This window comes from Grampus griseus, assembly GCF_964374135.1.
Source record: "Grampus griseus genome assembly, chromosome: 9".
In the NCBI taxonomy this organism is placed as follows: domain Eukaryota; kingdom Metazoa; phylum Chordata; class Mammalia; order Artiodactyla; family Delphinidae; genus Grampus; species Grampus griseus.
Window position 1 is genome coordinate 36,306,474 of NC_139003.1, and position 11,628 is coordinate 36,318,101.

At 39.1% G+C, this 11,628-nt stretch overlaps 1 pseudogene across 1 annotated transcript; it reads left to right on the forward strand.

Annotated features, from left to right (window-relative positions):
* Window positions 1-9,440: 9,440 nt before the first annotated feature.
* Window positions 9,441-11,063, forward strand: LOC309827145 (stress-induced-phosphoprotein 1-like; annotated as a pseudogene). The gene has a single exon. The product of its transcript is annotated as a stress-induced-phosphoprotein 1-like (transcript).
* The last annotated feature ends 565 nt before the right edge of the window (window positions 11,064-11,628 follow it).

Consider the following 11,628-nt stretch of genomic DNA (forward strand, 5'->3'; position numbering starts at 1 on the left):
GCCTTGATATATGTTAACTCATTCAATCCTTTCAACACTCCTGTGAAGGAGGTACTATTATTATCAATATTTCAGGAATGAGAAAATGAGGCAGAAGGGAAAAATAAATCACCTGGATCCTTCAGTAGGAAAGGGAAGGATCCCATCTAGGTGGTCTGGCTCAGAAGCCTAATTCTAACCAAAGTGCTATCTCTCTTCAATTGAAGTGTTCAGATTGAGTGTAAAATGTTTTCTTTCATCAAAAGCGTAGAAGAATAGTTGGAGGAATTCTAGTATATTGCAGGAAGCCTCAAAGAATCTTTAAAATGGAGCCACTCATTAATTGGATTACTGAACCATCAGTGGGTTCTTCCCTCTCTAACAGAAGACTGACCTGCAGACTTTCACCTCTGACACTTAAAGTCTTGCTCAGTGCTCTACTTTATATCATTTAATCCTCACAACAACTTTATAGAATACAATGGAATTATCTTCATTTAAATCAACACACGATGTGGACTTCTGTGAAAATGAGGGCAGAGGACACTACAAATATTCTGAAAACGCCAAGGGTTAAATATAGTTCTACATCCTTTTTATATATTTGTGAAAAGTTTTCCCTTAAAAATTTGAGACCTCAAATATCAACAGATATTCTGATAGTCTGTTCTATAACAAAGTTTTCTTTTTCTTTTCTTTTTAACTGAAGCATAGTTGATTTACAATATTGTGTTAGTTTCAGATGTACAGCAAAGTGAATCAGTTGTGTGTGTGTGTATATATATATATATTTAGATTCTTTTCTTTTTTTAAAAAAATTATTTATTTTTGGCTGTGTTGGGTCTTCGTTGCTGCGCACGGGCTTTCTCTAGTTGCGGTGAGCGAGGGCTACCCTTCGTTGCAGTAAGCGGGCTTCTCATTGCAGTGGCTTCTCTTGTTGCAGAGCACGGGCTCTAGAGCACAGGCTCGGTAGTTGTGGTCCACAGGCTTAGGTGCTCCGCAGCATGTGGGATCTTCCTGGACCAGGGGTTGAACCCGTGTTCCCTGCATTGGCAGACGGATTCTTAACCACTGTGCCACCAGGGAAGTCCCAGATTCTTTTCTAAGTTATTACAAGATATTGAATATAGTTCCCTGTGCTATACAGTAAATCCTTATTGTTTATCTACCATATATATAGTGGTGTGTACCTGTTAATCCCATACTCCTAACCCAACCCCTTTCCCCTTTGGTAACCGTATGTTTTTTTTCTATGTCTGTGAGAGTGTTTCTGTTTTGTAAATTCAGTTGTATTATTTTTTTTAGATTCCACATATAAGTGATATCCTATAATATTCGTCTTTCTCTGTCTGGCTTACTTTACTGTGATAATCTCTAGGTCCATCCATTATAACAAAGTCTTTCTAACATAGATAAGTTAATACGGGAGATATATGGGGTGACGATGTTAAGATAATGTGGAAACTGGGTTGGTTCATAAACTGTTTTTCCAAGTCAAGGGCATTCGAAATTGCAGAAACAAAAAAAGGAAAAGAAAAAGCCCTCTGCTGGGCTGGTAACCTGGCAACATGAGCCTTTTTTGGCTGTATTTTAGAAAAATTAGCAACAAGAGCCTATTCGCAGGGCTTTCTCGGAGAGAAGCACCACAGCCTGGGGCAGTTCTTGGCTGCTGGCAGGTCCACTGCCTCCTGTGCCTGCTGTGAATGCAGCCCCACAAGTTCTGCTCTCCATGTCGTTTGGCTTCGTCTCAGCAGAGACTAGTCCTTGCCTAATTAAATTTTGTCCTCATTCCTAGTCTACTGTTTTGTGCGATCTATATTCCTTGTGGCAGATTCCAGCTACACTGAGCTGCCTGGCTTGATGGGCCATTTTAGTCCCCAGTTATGAATGAAGATTTTTTTTTTTTTTGGTGATGCTTGCTGTTATCAGTGCTCTTCTTATCATTATGTAAGATAGCTTAGAATGCAAAACAATGAAATAATCATAAACATAATCAGATGGAAAATCTTTTTTTAAATGGTAACATATTTTCAGATATTGCAGTTCTCTACCTCCATGTTTGCTTTTTTCCACCAGGTTCTAAACCTGGTGTGTGAGAGAGGAGAATATCAAAGTTGCCAAGGAAAAATTCTGTATAACTCATACCTTTCTACCCTTCCCTTCTGCAAGACTATGTTAGGTTGAAAACCACCATTCTTGTGGGGGAAAAGTGGAGTATAACCTACATTTCCCTAATCCGTCAAAATTTTAAACTCAAGAGTTTCAGGATCCTTAGGAATTTATAGATTTTTTTTGATGTCAGGTAGGAGGGTTCTATGTTTAAATGCACTTATGTAACAAGCTTTCCTTAGAGCAAGTAAAAGCATCCTGTTTCATGTTAAGTACTACCATGTAAGATGTATCAGTATATATTTTTTGCAGCAATTTTAAAGATTCTTTCAAATCTAGACTGACAAATAGGCTATTTTAAAAATATCGGTTAAAGGGAAAAAACTAAAGACTCCTCCTAATTCTCTGAAGGTTTTCAGAGTAAAATTATTTCCATCTTGATTTTCATTTAAAGAAATCTTAGCTTTTTTTTCTTACTTTAAATATGTATGTACTTTGTCATTTTCTGTATCTCCCAAGTGGCTATTCTATCCTGAAGTTGGCAGGCATTCCTTTAGGCTGGTGGTCCTCAGGTGAGTAAGAAATGCAGTTGAGATTGAAGAAATGCTGTGTCTGCTCAAATTATCTCCTCTTTCTTCCACTGTGTCTGCTATCTAGCTTGAAATATTTGCTATTAAAATCATACCCCCCATCCCCAAGTTAGACAATTGGGGAAATGTTGAGAATCTCTTTTATTAGTTGGGACAACTGAGTTTTATTTATTTACAATTTATACTCCATGTATTGCCAACATATTTGAGGCAGTCAACAATAAAACTTGTGTCCATTATGGAAATGAAAAGTAATCCTTCCCCTCTTTCGTACTTATCCCTCCTAATAATAAAAAAGCAAAAGTCAACTTTGAATCAACATTTGTTAAAATTGTCAGAAAACATAAGCCAAAATAACATTTGATTATTTCATATCAGAACATTCTGGTAATCTTAGGCAAAGGGGCAACTGGATAGGTAGGAAAAAGATTTTATTTAGGATTAAAGAAATGTGCCAGTTACTAAGATTTTGACTCTCCTTCCAGCTGTTTTATGTGATACTGGAGTGGGGACTGTGCAGACCTCTTTGCCAGATGGCTCCCTATTAAGCTCTACCAATTGTGCTCTGTGTGTGTGGGTGTGGGTGTGTGTGTGTGAGAGAGAGAGAGAGAGAGAGAGAGAAGTTTTAAATATGTACATCTTTCCTTTGTTCTTCCAGCTCTAAGGGAGGTAGCTGCTTCCTCATTTTCTCTTTTTTGCCTTTTCAGTCACCCAATTAACTTTATACCTAATTGATAATTACTTATGTCCTATTTTCTCTGTTAAGTGACTAGTCTGGCTGCAGTCTCCTAACTAGATCTTAACGGATACCAGGCAGTGTCTCTTAACATGTTTACTTACATGAAGCAGTAAGCCTCCTAAGACAGTCACACACTCTTCCTGAGCTATTAAGGAAAAGGTCTTCCCATAATATCCAATTTTTGTTAAATATAATGTTTCTTTTAACAAAGAAGCATGAAAAGCATTGTTTTATTCCCTTTTTAATTTTTGGAAAAATGCTTATTGTAAAGATTGTAATTTGCTTCCTTTGGATGTGTAAATGGACTATGTTAGTCAGACCCATGATTGCATGAATCACACATGGGTAGGAAAGCTCAAAATCACCCCCCAGGGCTAATTTTTCTATATGATAGCTTGGTAAATAAAATGAGGATTGTGGTCTTAGAAGCTTAAAAACTAAACCCAACTGGAAATCTGGTTTCTTTAATGATTTACTATCAGAATATTTAAAAACAAAAAAATTTTAAAGTTGTTAGAAAGACTGCTAGTTCTATAAAGAAAGGTGATTATATTAAGAGTCAGTGATTATTTTTTGCATGAAATTTAACTTTCAGCTTTCTGACAAGCCACAGCACCATTGTTGTTATGGACAAGTAAAGTTCACTTTTTCTTCCACAGATTAGTCCATTCATTATAGGAAAGTACAATCACCAAGGCTCAGGGATTTCCAGGACTACTGTATAATGAAACATATGGCCAAGGAGTCCAGAAAAAAGGGCAATATAAGGGCCAAGGTTATGAGGCAGGAAGGACCTGGATTTTGAGTTCAAAAAGAAGGTAGAAGCCAAATTTACTTAGGATTACCTTAACAGTGGAGCACAGAAGACAGAGGAATAGCATATTTAAAATGCTGGAAGAAAAAACTATCAACCAAGAAATCTATACCCGGCAAACTTTGAGAGAACTTAGACCTGCCTAACAAATATTTACTAAAGAAAGTCCTTCAGACTACTAAGAAATGACTCAGGATGGTGACTTGAATCCACAGGAAGAAACAAAGAGCACCAGAGGGCTTCTCTGGTGGTGCAGTTGTTGAGAGTCTGCCTGCCGATGCAGAGGACATGGGTTTGTGCCCCTGTCCGGGAAGATACCACATGCCGTGAAGCGGCTGGGCCCGTGAGCCATGGCTGCTGAGCCTGCGCGTCCGGAGCCTGTGCTCCACAACGGGAGAGGCCACAGCAGTGAGAGGCCCACATACCACAAAAAAAAGAAAAAAAGAGCACCAGAAATGGTAAATATGTGGGTAACTATTAAAAAAAATGTATAAATATCCATTTTATTTTCTTATAATTACTTTAAGAGACGTAAGATCCAAATGTCCATTGGCAAGTGGAGGAGTAAACAATGATACGGAATATTTTCATTATGACAAGGATCCCTATGTTGCCCTTTCATAATCACACTCACTCCCTTCCCCACTGTACCACCCACTCCACTCCCTGCCCTGTCCCTGACCTCTGGCAACCACTAATGTCTCCTCAATTTGTATAATTTTGTCATTTCAAGAATGTTGTATGTTGGAATCACACAGATATTATCTAACCTTTTTGGATTGGGTTTTTTTCACTCATCACTATTCCCTGGAGATTCATTCAAATCGTTGCATGTATGAATAATTCATTTCTTTTTATTACTGAGTAGTATTCAAGGTTATGAATTCCAGTTCCTTTAGTCATTCACCCACTAAAGAATGTTTATTTCCAGTTTTTGGCTATTCTGAATATAGCTGTTATAGACATTTGTTTACAAGTTTTACATGAGGATAAGTTTTTATTTTTCTGGGATAAACACCCGAGAGTACAACTGCTGGATATTATGGTAGTTGCATGTTTAGTTTAAGAAACTGCCAAACTGTTTTGCAAGAGTGGCGAGGAATTATCTTTTAAAAACTTCTAGGCGTCTACAAGAGACCCACTTCAGACCTAGAGACACATACAGACTGAAAGTAAGGGGATGGAAAAAGATATTTCATGCAAATGGAAACCAAAAGAAAGCTGGAGTAGCAATTCTCATATCAGACAAAATAGACTTTAAAATAAAGACTATTAGAAGAGACAAAGCAGGACACTACATAATGATCAAGGGATCGATCCAAGAAGAAGATATAACAATTGTAATATTTATGCACCCAACACAAGAGCACCTCAATACATAAGGCAAATACTAACAGCCATAAAAGGGGAAATCGACAGTAACACATTCATAGTAGGGGACTTTAACACCGCACTTTCACCAATGGACAGATCATCCAAAATAAAAATAAAGAAGGAAACACAAGCTTTAAGTGATATATTAAACAAGATGGACTTAACTGATATTTATAGGACATTCCATCCAAAAACAACAGAATACACATTTTTCTCAAGTGCTCATGGAACATTCTCCAGGATACATCATATCTTGGGTCACAAATCAAGCCTTGGTAAATTTAAGAAAATTGAAATTGTTTCAAGTATCTTTTCTGACCACAACGCTATGAGATTAGATACCAATTACAGGAAAAGATCTGTAAAAAATACAAACACATGGAGGCTAAACAATACACTATTAATAACAAAGTGATCACTGAAGAAATCAAAGAGGAAATTAAAAAATACCTAGAAACAAATGACAATGGAGATACAATGACCCAAAATCTATGGGATGCAGCAAAAGCAGTTCTAAGAGGGAAGTTTATAGCAATACAATCCTACCTCAAGAAACAGGAAACATCTCAAATAAACAACCTAATCTTGCACCTAAAGCAATTAGAGAAAGAAGAATAAGAAAACCCCAAAGTAAGCAGAAGGAAAGAAATCAGATCAGAAATAAATAAAAAAGAAATGAAAGAAATGATAACAAAGATCAATAAAATTAAAAGCTGGTTCTTTGAGAAGATAAACAAAATTAATAAACCATTAGCCAGACTTATCAAGAAAAAAAAGGGAGAAGACTCAAATTAATAGAATTATAATTGAAAAAGGAGAAGTAACAACTGACACTGCAGAAATACAAAAGATCATGAGAGATTACTACAAGCAACTCTATGCCAAGAAAATGGACAACCTGGAAGAAATGGACAAATTCTTAGAAATGCACAACCTGACAAGACTGAATCAGGAAGAAATAGAAAATATGAACAGACCAATCACAAGCACTAAAATTGAAACTGTGATTAAAAATCTTCCTCCAACAAACAAAAGCCCAGGACCAGATGGCTTCACAGGCGAATTCTATCACACATTTAGAGAAGAGCTAACACCTATGCTTCTCAAACTCTTCCAAAATATAGCAGAGGGAGGAACACTCCCAAACTCATTCTACGAGGCCACCATCATCTTGATACCAAAACCAGACAAGGATGTCACAAAGAAAGAAAACTACAGGCCAATATCACTGATGAACATAGATGCAAAAATCCTCAACAAAATACTAGCAAACAGAATCCAACAGCACATTAAAATGATCATACACTATGATCAAGTGGGGTTTATTCCAGGAATGCAAGGATTCCTCAATATACGCAAAACAATCAATGTGATATACCATATTAACATATTGAAGGAGAAAAACCATATGATCATCTCAATAGATGCAGAGAAAGCTTTCGACAAAATTCAACACCATTTATGATAAAAACCCTCCAGAAAGTAGGCATAGAGGGAACTTTCCTCAACATAATAAAGGCCATATATGACAAACCCACAGCCAACATCGTCCTCAATGGTGAAAAACTGAAAGCATTTCCACTAAGATCAGGAACAAGACAAGGTTGCCCACTCTCAACACTCGTATTGAACATAGTTTTGGTAGTTTTAGCCACAGCAATCAGAGAAGAAAAGGAAATAAAAGGAATCCAAATCGGAAAAGAAGAAGTAAAGCTGTCACTGTTTGCAGATGACATGATAGTATACAGAGAATCCTAAAGATGCTACCAGAAAACTGCTAGAGCTAATCAATGAATTTGGTAAAGTAGCAGGATACAAAATTAATGCACAGAAATCTCTTGCATTCCTATACACTAATGATGAAATATCTGAAAGTGAAATCAAGGAAACACTCCCATTTACCACTGCAACAAAAAGAATAAAATATCTAGGAATAAACCTACCTAAGGAGACAAAAGACCTGTATGCAGAAAATTATCAGACACTGATGAAAGAAATTAAAGATGATACAAATAGATGGAGAGATATACCATGTTCTTGGATTGGAAGAATCAACATTGTGAAAATGACTCTACTACCCAAAGCAATCTACAGATTCAATGCAATCCCTATCAAACTACCACTGGCATTTTTCACAGAACTAGAACAAAAAAATTTCACAATTTGTATGGAAACACAAAAGACCCCGAATAGCCAAAGCAGTCTTGAGAAAGAAAATGGAGCTGGAGGAATCAGGCTCCCTGACTTCAGACTCTACTACAAAGCTACAGTAATCAAGACAGTATGGTACTGGCACTAAAACAGAAAGATAGATCAATGGAACAGGATAGAAAGCCCAGAGATAAACCCATGCACATATGGTCACCTTATCTTTGATAAAGGAGGCAGGAATGTACAGGAGAAAGGACAGCCTCTTCAATAAGTGGTGCTGGGAAAACTGGACAGGTACATGTAAAAGTATGAGATTAGATCACCCCCTAACATCATACACAAAAATAAGCTCAAAATGGATTAAAGACCTAAATATAAGGCCAGAAACTATCAAACTCTTAGAGGAAAACATAGGCAGGACACTCTATGACATAAATCACAGCAAGATCCTTTCTGACCCACCTCCCAGAGAAATGGAAATAAAAACAAAAGTAAACTAATGGGACCTAATGAAACCTCAAAGGTTTTGCACAGCAAAGGAAACCATAAACAAGACAAAAAGACAACCGTCAAAATGGGAGAAAATATTTGCAAATGAAGCAACTGACAAAGGATTAATCTCCAAAATTTACAAGCAGCTCATGCAACTCAATAACAAAAAAAACAAACAACCCAATCCAAAAATGGGCAGAAGACCTAAGTAGACATTTCTCCAAAGATATACAGACTGCCAACAAACACATGAAAGAATGCTCAAATTCATTCATCATTAGAGAAATGCAAATCAAAACTACAATGAGATATCATCTCACACCAGTCAGAATGGCCATCATCAAAAAATCTAGAAACAATAAATGCTGGAGAGGGTGTGGAGAAAAGGGAACACTCTTGCACTGCTGGTGGGAATGTAAATTGATACAGCCACTGTGGAGAACAGTATGGAGGTTCCTTAAAAAACTACAAATAGAACTACCATATGACCCAGCAATCCCACTACTGGGCATATACCCTGAGAAAACCATAATTCAAAAAGAGACATGTACCAAAATGTTCATTGCAGCTCTATTTACAATAGCCCGGAGATGGAAACAACCTAAGTGTCCATCATCAGATGAATAGATAAAGAAGATGTGGCACATATATACAATGGAATATTACTCAGCCATAAAAAGAAACGAAATTGAGCTATTTGTAATGAGGTGGATAGACCTAGAGTCTGTCATACAGAGTGAAGTAAGTCAGAAAGAAAAAGACAAATACCGTATGCTAACACATATATATGGAATTTAAGAAAAACAAAATGTCATGAAGAACCTAGGGGTAAGACAGGAATAAAGACACAGACCTACTAGAGAACGTACTTGAGGATATGGGGAGGGGGAAGGGTAAGCTGTGACAAAGTGAGAGTGAGGCATGGACATATATACACTATCAAATGTAAGGTAGATAGCTAGTGGGAAGCAACCGCATAGCGCAGGGAGATCAGCTCAGTGCTTTGTGACCTCCTGGAGGGATGGGATAGGGAGGGTGGGAGGGAGGGAGAAGTAAGAGGGAAGAGATGTGGGGACATATGTATATGTATAACTGATTCACTTTGTTATAAAGCAGAAACTAACACACCATTGTAAAGCAATTATACTCCAATAAAGATGTAAAAAGAAAAAAAAAAACAACTTCTAGGCTGCGAACCGGGAGCAGATCAAGTCTATTGAATGGTGTTTGCCGCCAGGCTATGGAGCAGGCAAATGAGCTAAAATGAAGGGCAATAAGGCCCTGAGTGCTGGCAGCATGGATGGTGGATTACAGTGCTGCTCTGAGGCAGTTAAGTCAGACCCCCAGGCCCATGTGCTCTCCAGCAATTGCTCAGCATCCTACACCAAGAACAGAGACCGCCAGAAGGCTTATGAGGATGGTTGCAAAACCATTGACTTAAAACCTGACTGGGGCAAAGGCTATTTCCAAAAAGCAGCAGCTCTTGAGTTCTTAAACTTATTTAAATCCGCCACTCGAACCTATGACAAGGTTTTAAAACATGAAGCAAACGATCCTCAGCTCAAAGAGGGTTTACAGAATATCGAGCCTCAGTCAGCAGAAATGAAATTCAAGAATGCTTTCAACATGTCCGATCTGCACCAGAAGTTGGAGAGTGATCCCAGGTCAAGGACACTGCTCATGGATCCTACCTACCAGGAACTGATAGAACAATGTCAAACAGGCCGTCTGACCTGGGCAAAAACTGCAACATCCCCAGATCGTGACTACCCTCAGTGTCTCCTTCGAGGCTATCTGGGCAGTACGGATGAGGAGGAAGAAGTTGAGACACCTCCACCACCACCTTCTCCCTAAAAGGAGACCAAGTCAGAGCCAATGGAAGAAGATATTCCAGGGAATAATAAGCAGGCACTGAAAGAAAAAGTTGGGGAAGGATGCCTGTAAGCAAAAAGACTTTGACACAGTCTTGAAACAGTATGACAGAAGCAACGGCCAGGACCCCACCAACATGACTCGCATGACCAATCAAGCAGCCATGTATTTCACAAAGGGCGACGAGAGTGAATGACAGGAGCTTTGTGAGAAGGCCATTGAAGAGAGGCTAGACAAGAAGACTATCCTCGACAGATTGCCAAAGCTTATGTCAAATTGACAGAGCCTATTTCAAAGAAGGAAAGTACAAGGATGCCATCCATTTCTACAAATCTCTGGCAGAGCACTGAACCCCAGATGTGCTCAAGAAATGCCAACAGGCAGAGAAAATCCTGAAGGAGCAAGAGTGGCTAGACCACATAAACCCTGGCCTGGCTTTGGAAATATCCCCAGGCCAGGAAGCACTATACAGAAGCCATCAAACAGGAACCCAAGAGATACCAAATTGTACAGCAGTCGAGCTACCTGCTTCATCAAAGTCCTGGAGTTTCAGCTGCCACTCAAGGACTGTGAGGAGTGTATCCAGCTAGAACTGACCCTCACCAAGGGTTATACACGGAAAGCAGCTGCCCTGAGAAGCAATGAAGGACCATACAAAATCCATGGATGTCTGCCAGAAGGCACTAGACCTGGACTCCATTGTAAGGAGGTAGCAGATGTTCACCATGGCTACATGATGGTCCTGTACAACCAACATGACAGCCCTGAAGATGTGAAGCGATGGGCCATGGCCAAGGTGCAGCAGATGAGTGACCTGGCCATGTGGCTCATCCTGCAACAGATGCAGAAGGACCCCCAAGCACTCAGCGGACACATGAAGAATCCTGTAATAGTGCAGAAGATCCAGAAGCTGCTGGATGTGGGTCTGATTGCAATTCAGTGATGACTTGCTCATCATAACCCTTCCCTTCACCCTCATGTGGAAAAAGGAGCGGGAACTGTGGCAAGCAGCATAGAGCAGAAGAGAGAAGGGGAAAAGGCGAACATCTTCTCTATATGTTTATACAGACCTGTGTGGAAGATACAGAGACTTATACTGGAGTCATTTGTGTGGCCTCTGGGCCCTCCTAGCACACACACGGTCTCTCCTGCTGCCCCAGAGTTTCATGTGTCCCACCCCTGGCGCTCAAGTCACTGTCCCAGCTGCTCTCGCATAGTTGGTGATTTGGGGTCCGGGAGTAGGCATGTATGTGGAGGGGAGGGTATTCTTCCCAAACTCAGGCCCCAAGTGTCTTCACACTATTAGCTCCATGACCCCTTCACCAACAACACAAGCCAGTCCAGCATGGTCACATGTTTTAAAAAAAAAAAGAAAAGAAAAAGTAGTTCTGTTTATTGTTAGTACTGACCAGACAAGAGAAAGACAAAGAAAATACATCTTTGTTCAAGCTTAGTTCTTTTAGAGGAATAGGAAACTAGAAGTCAATTCAGATCCTCTTATCATAGCT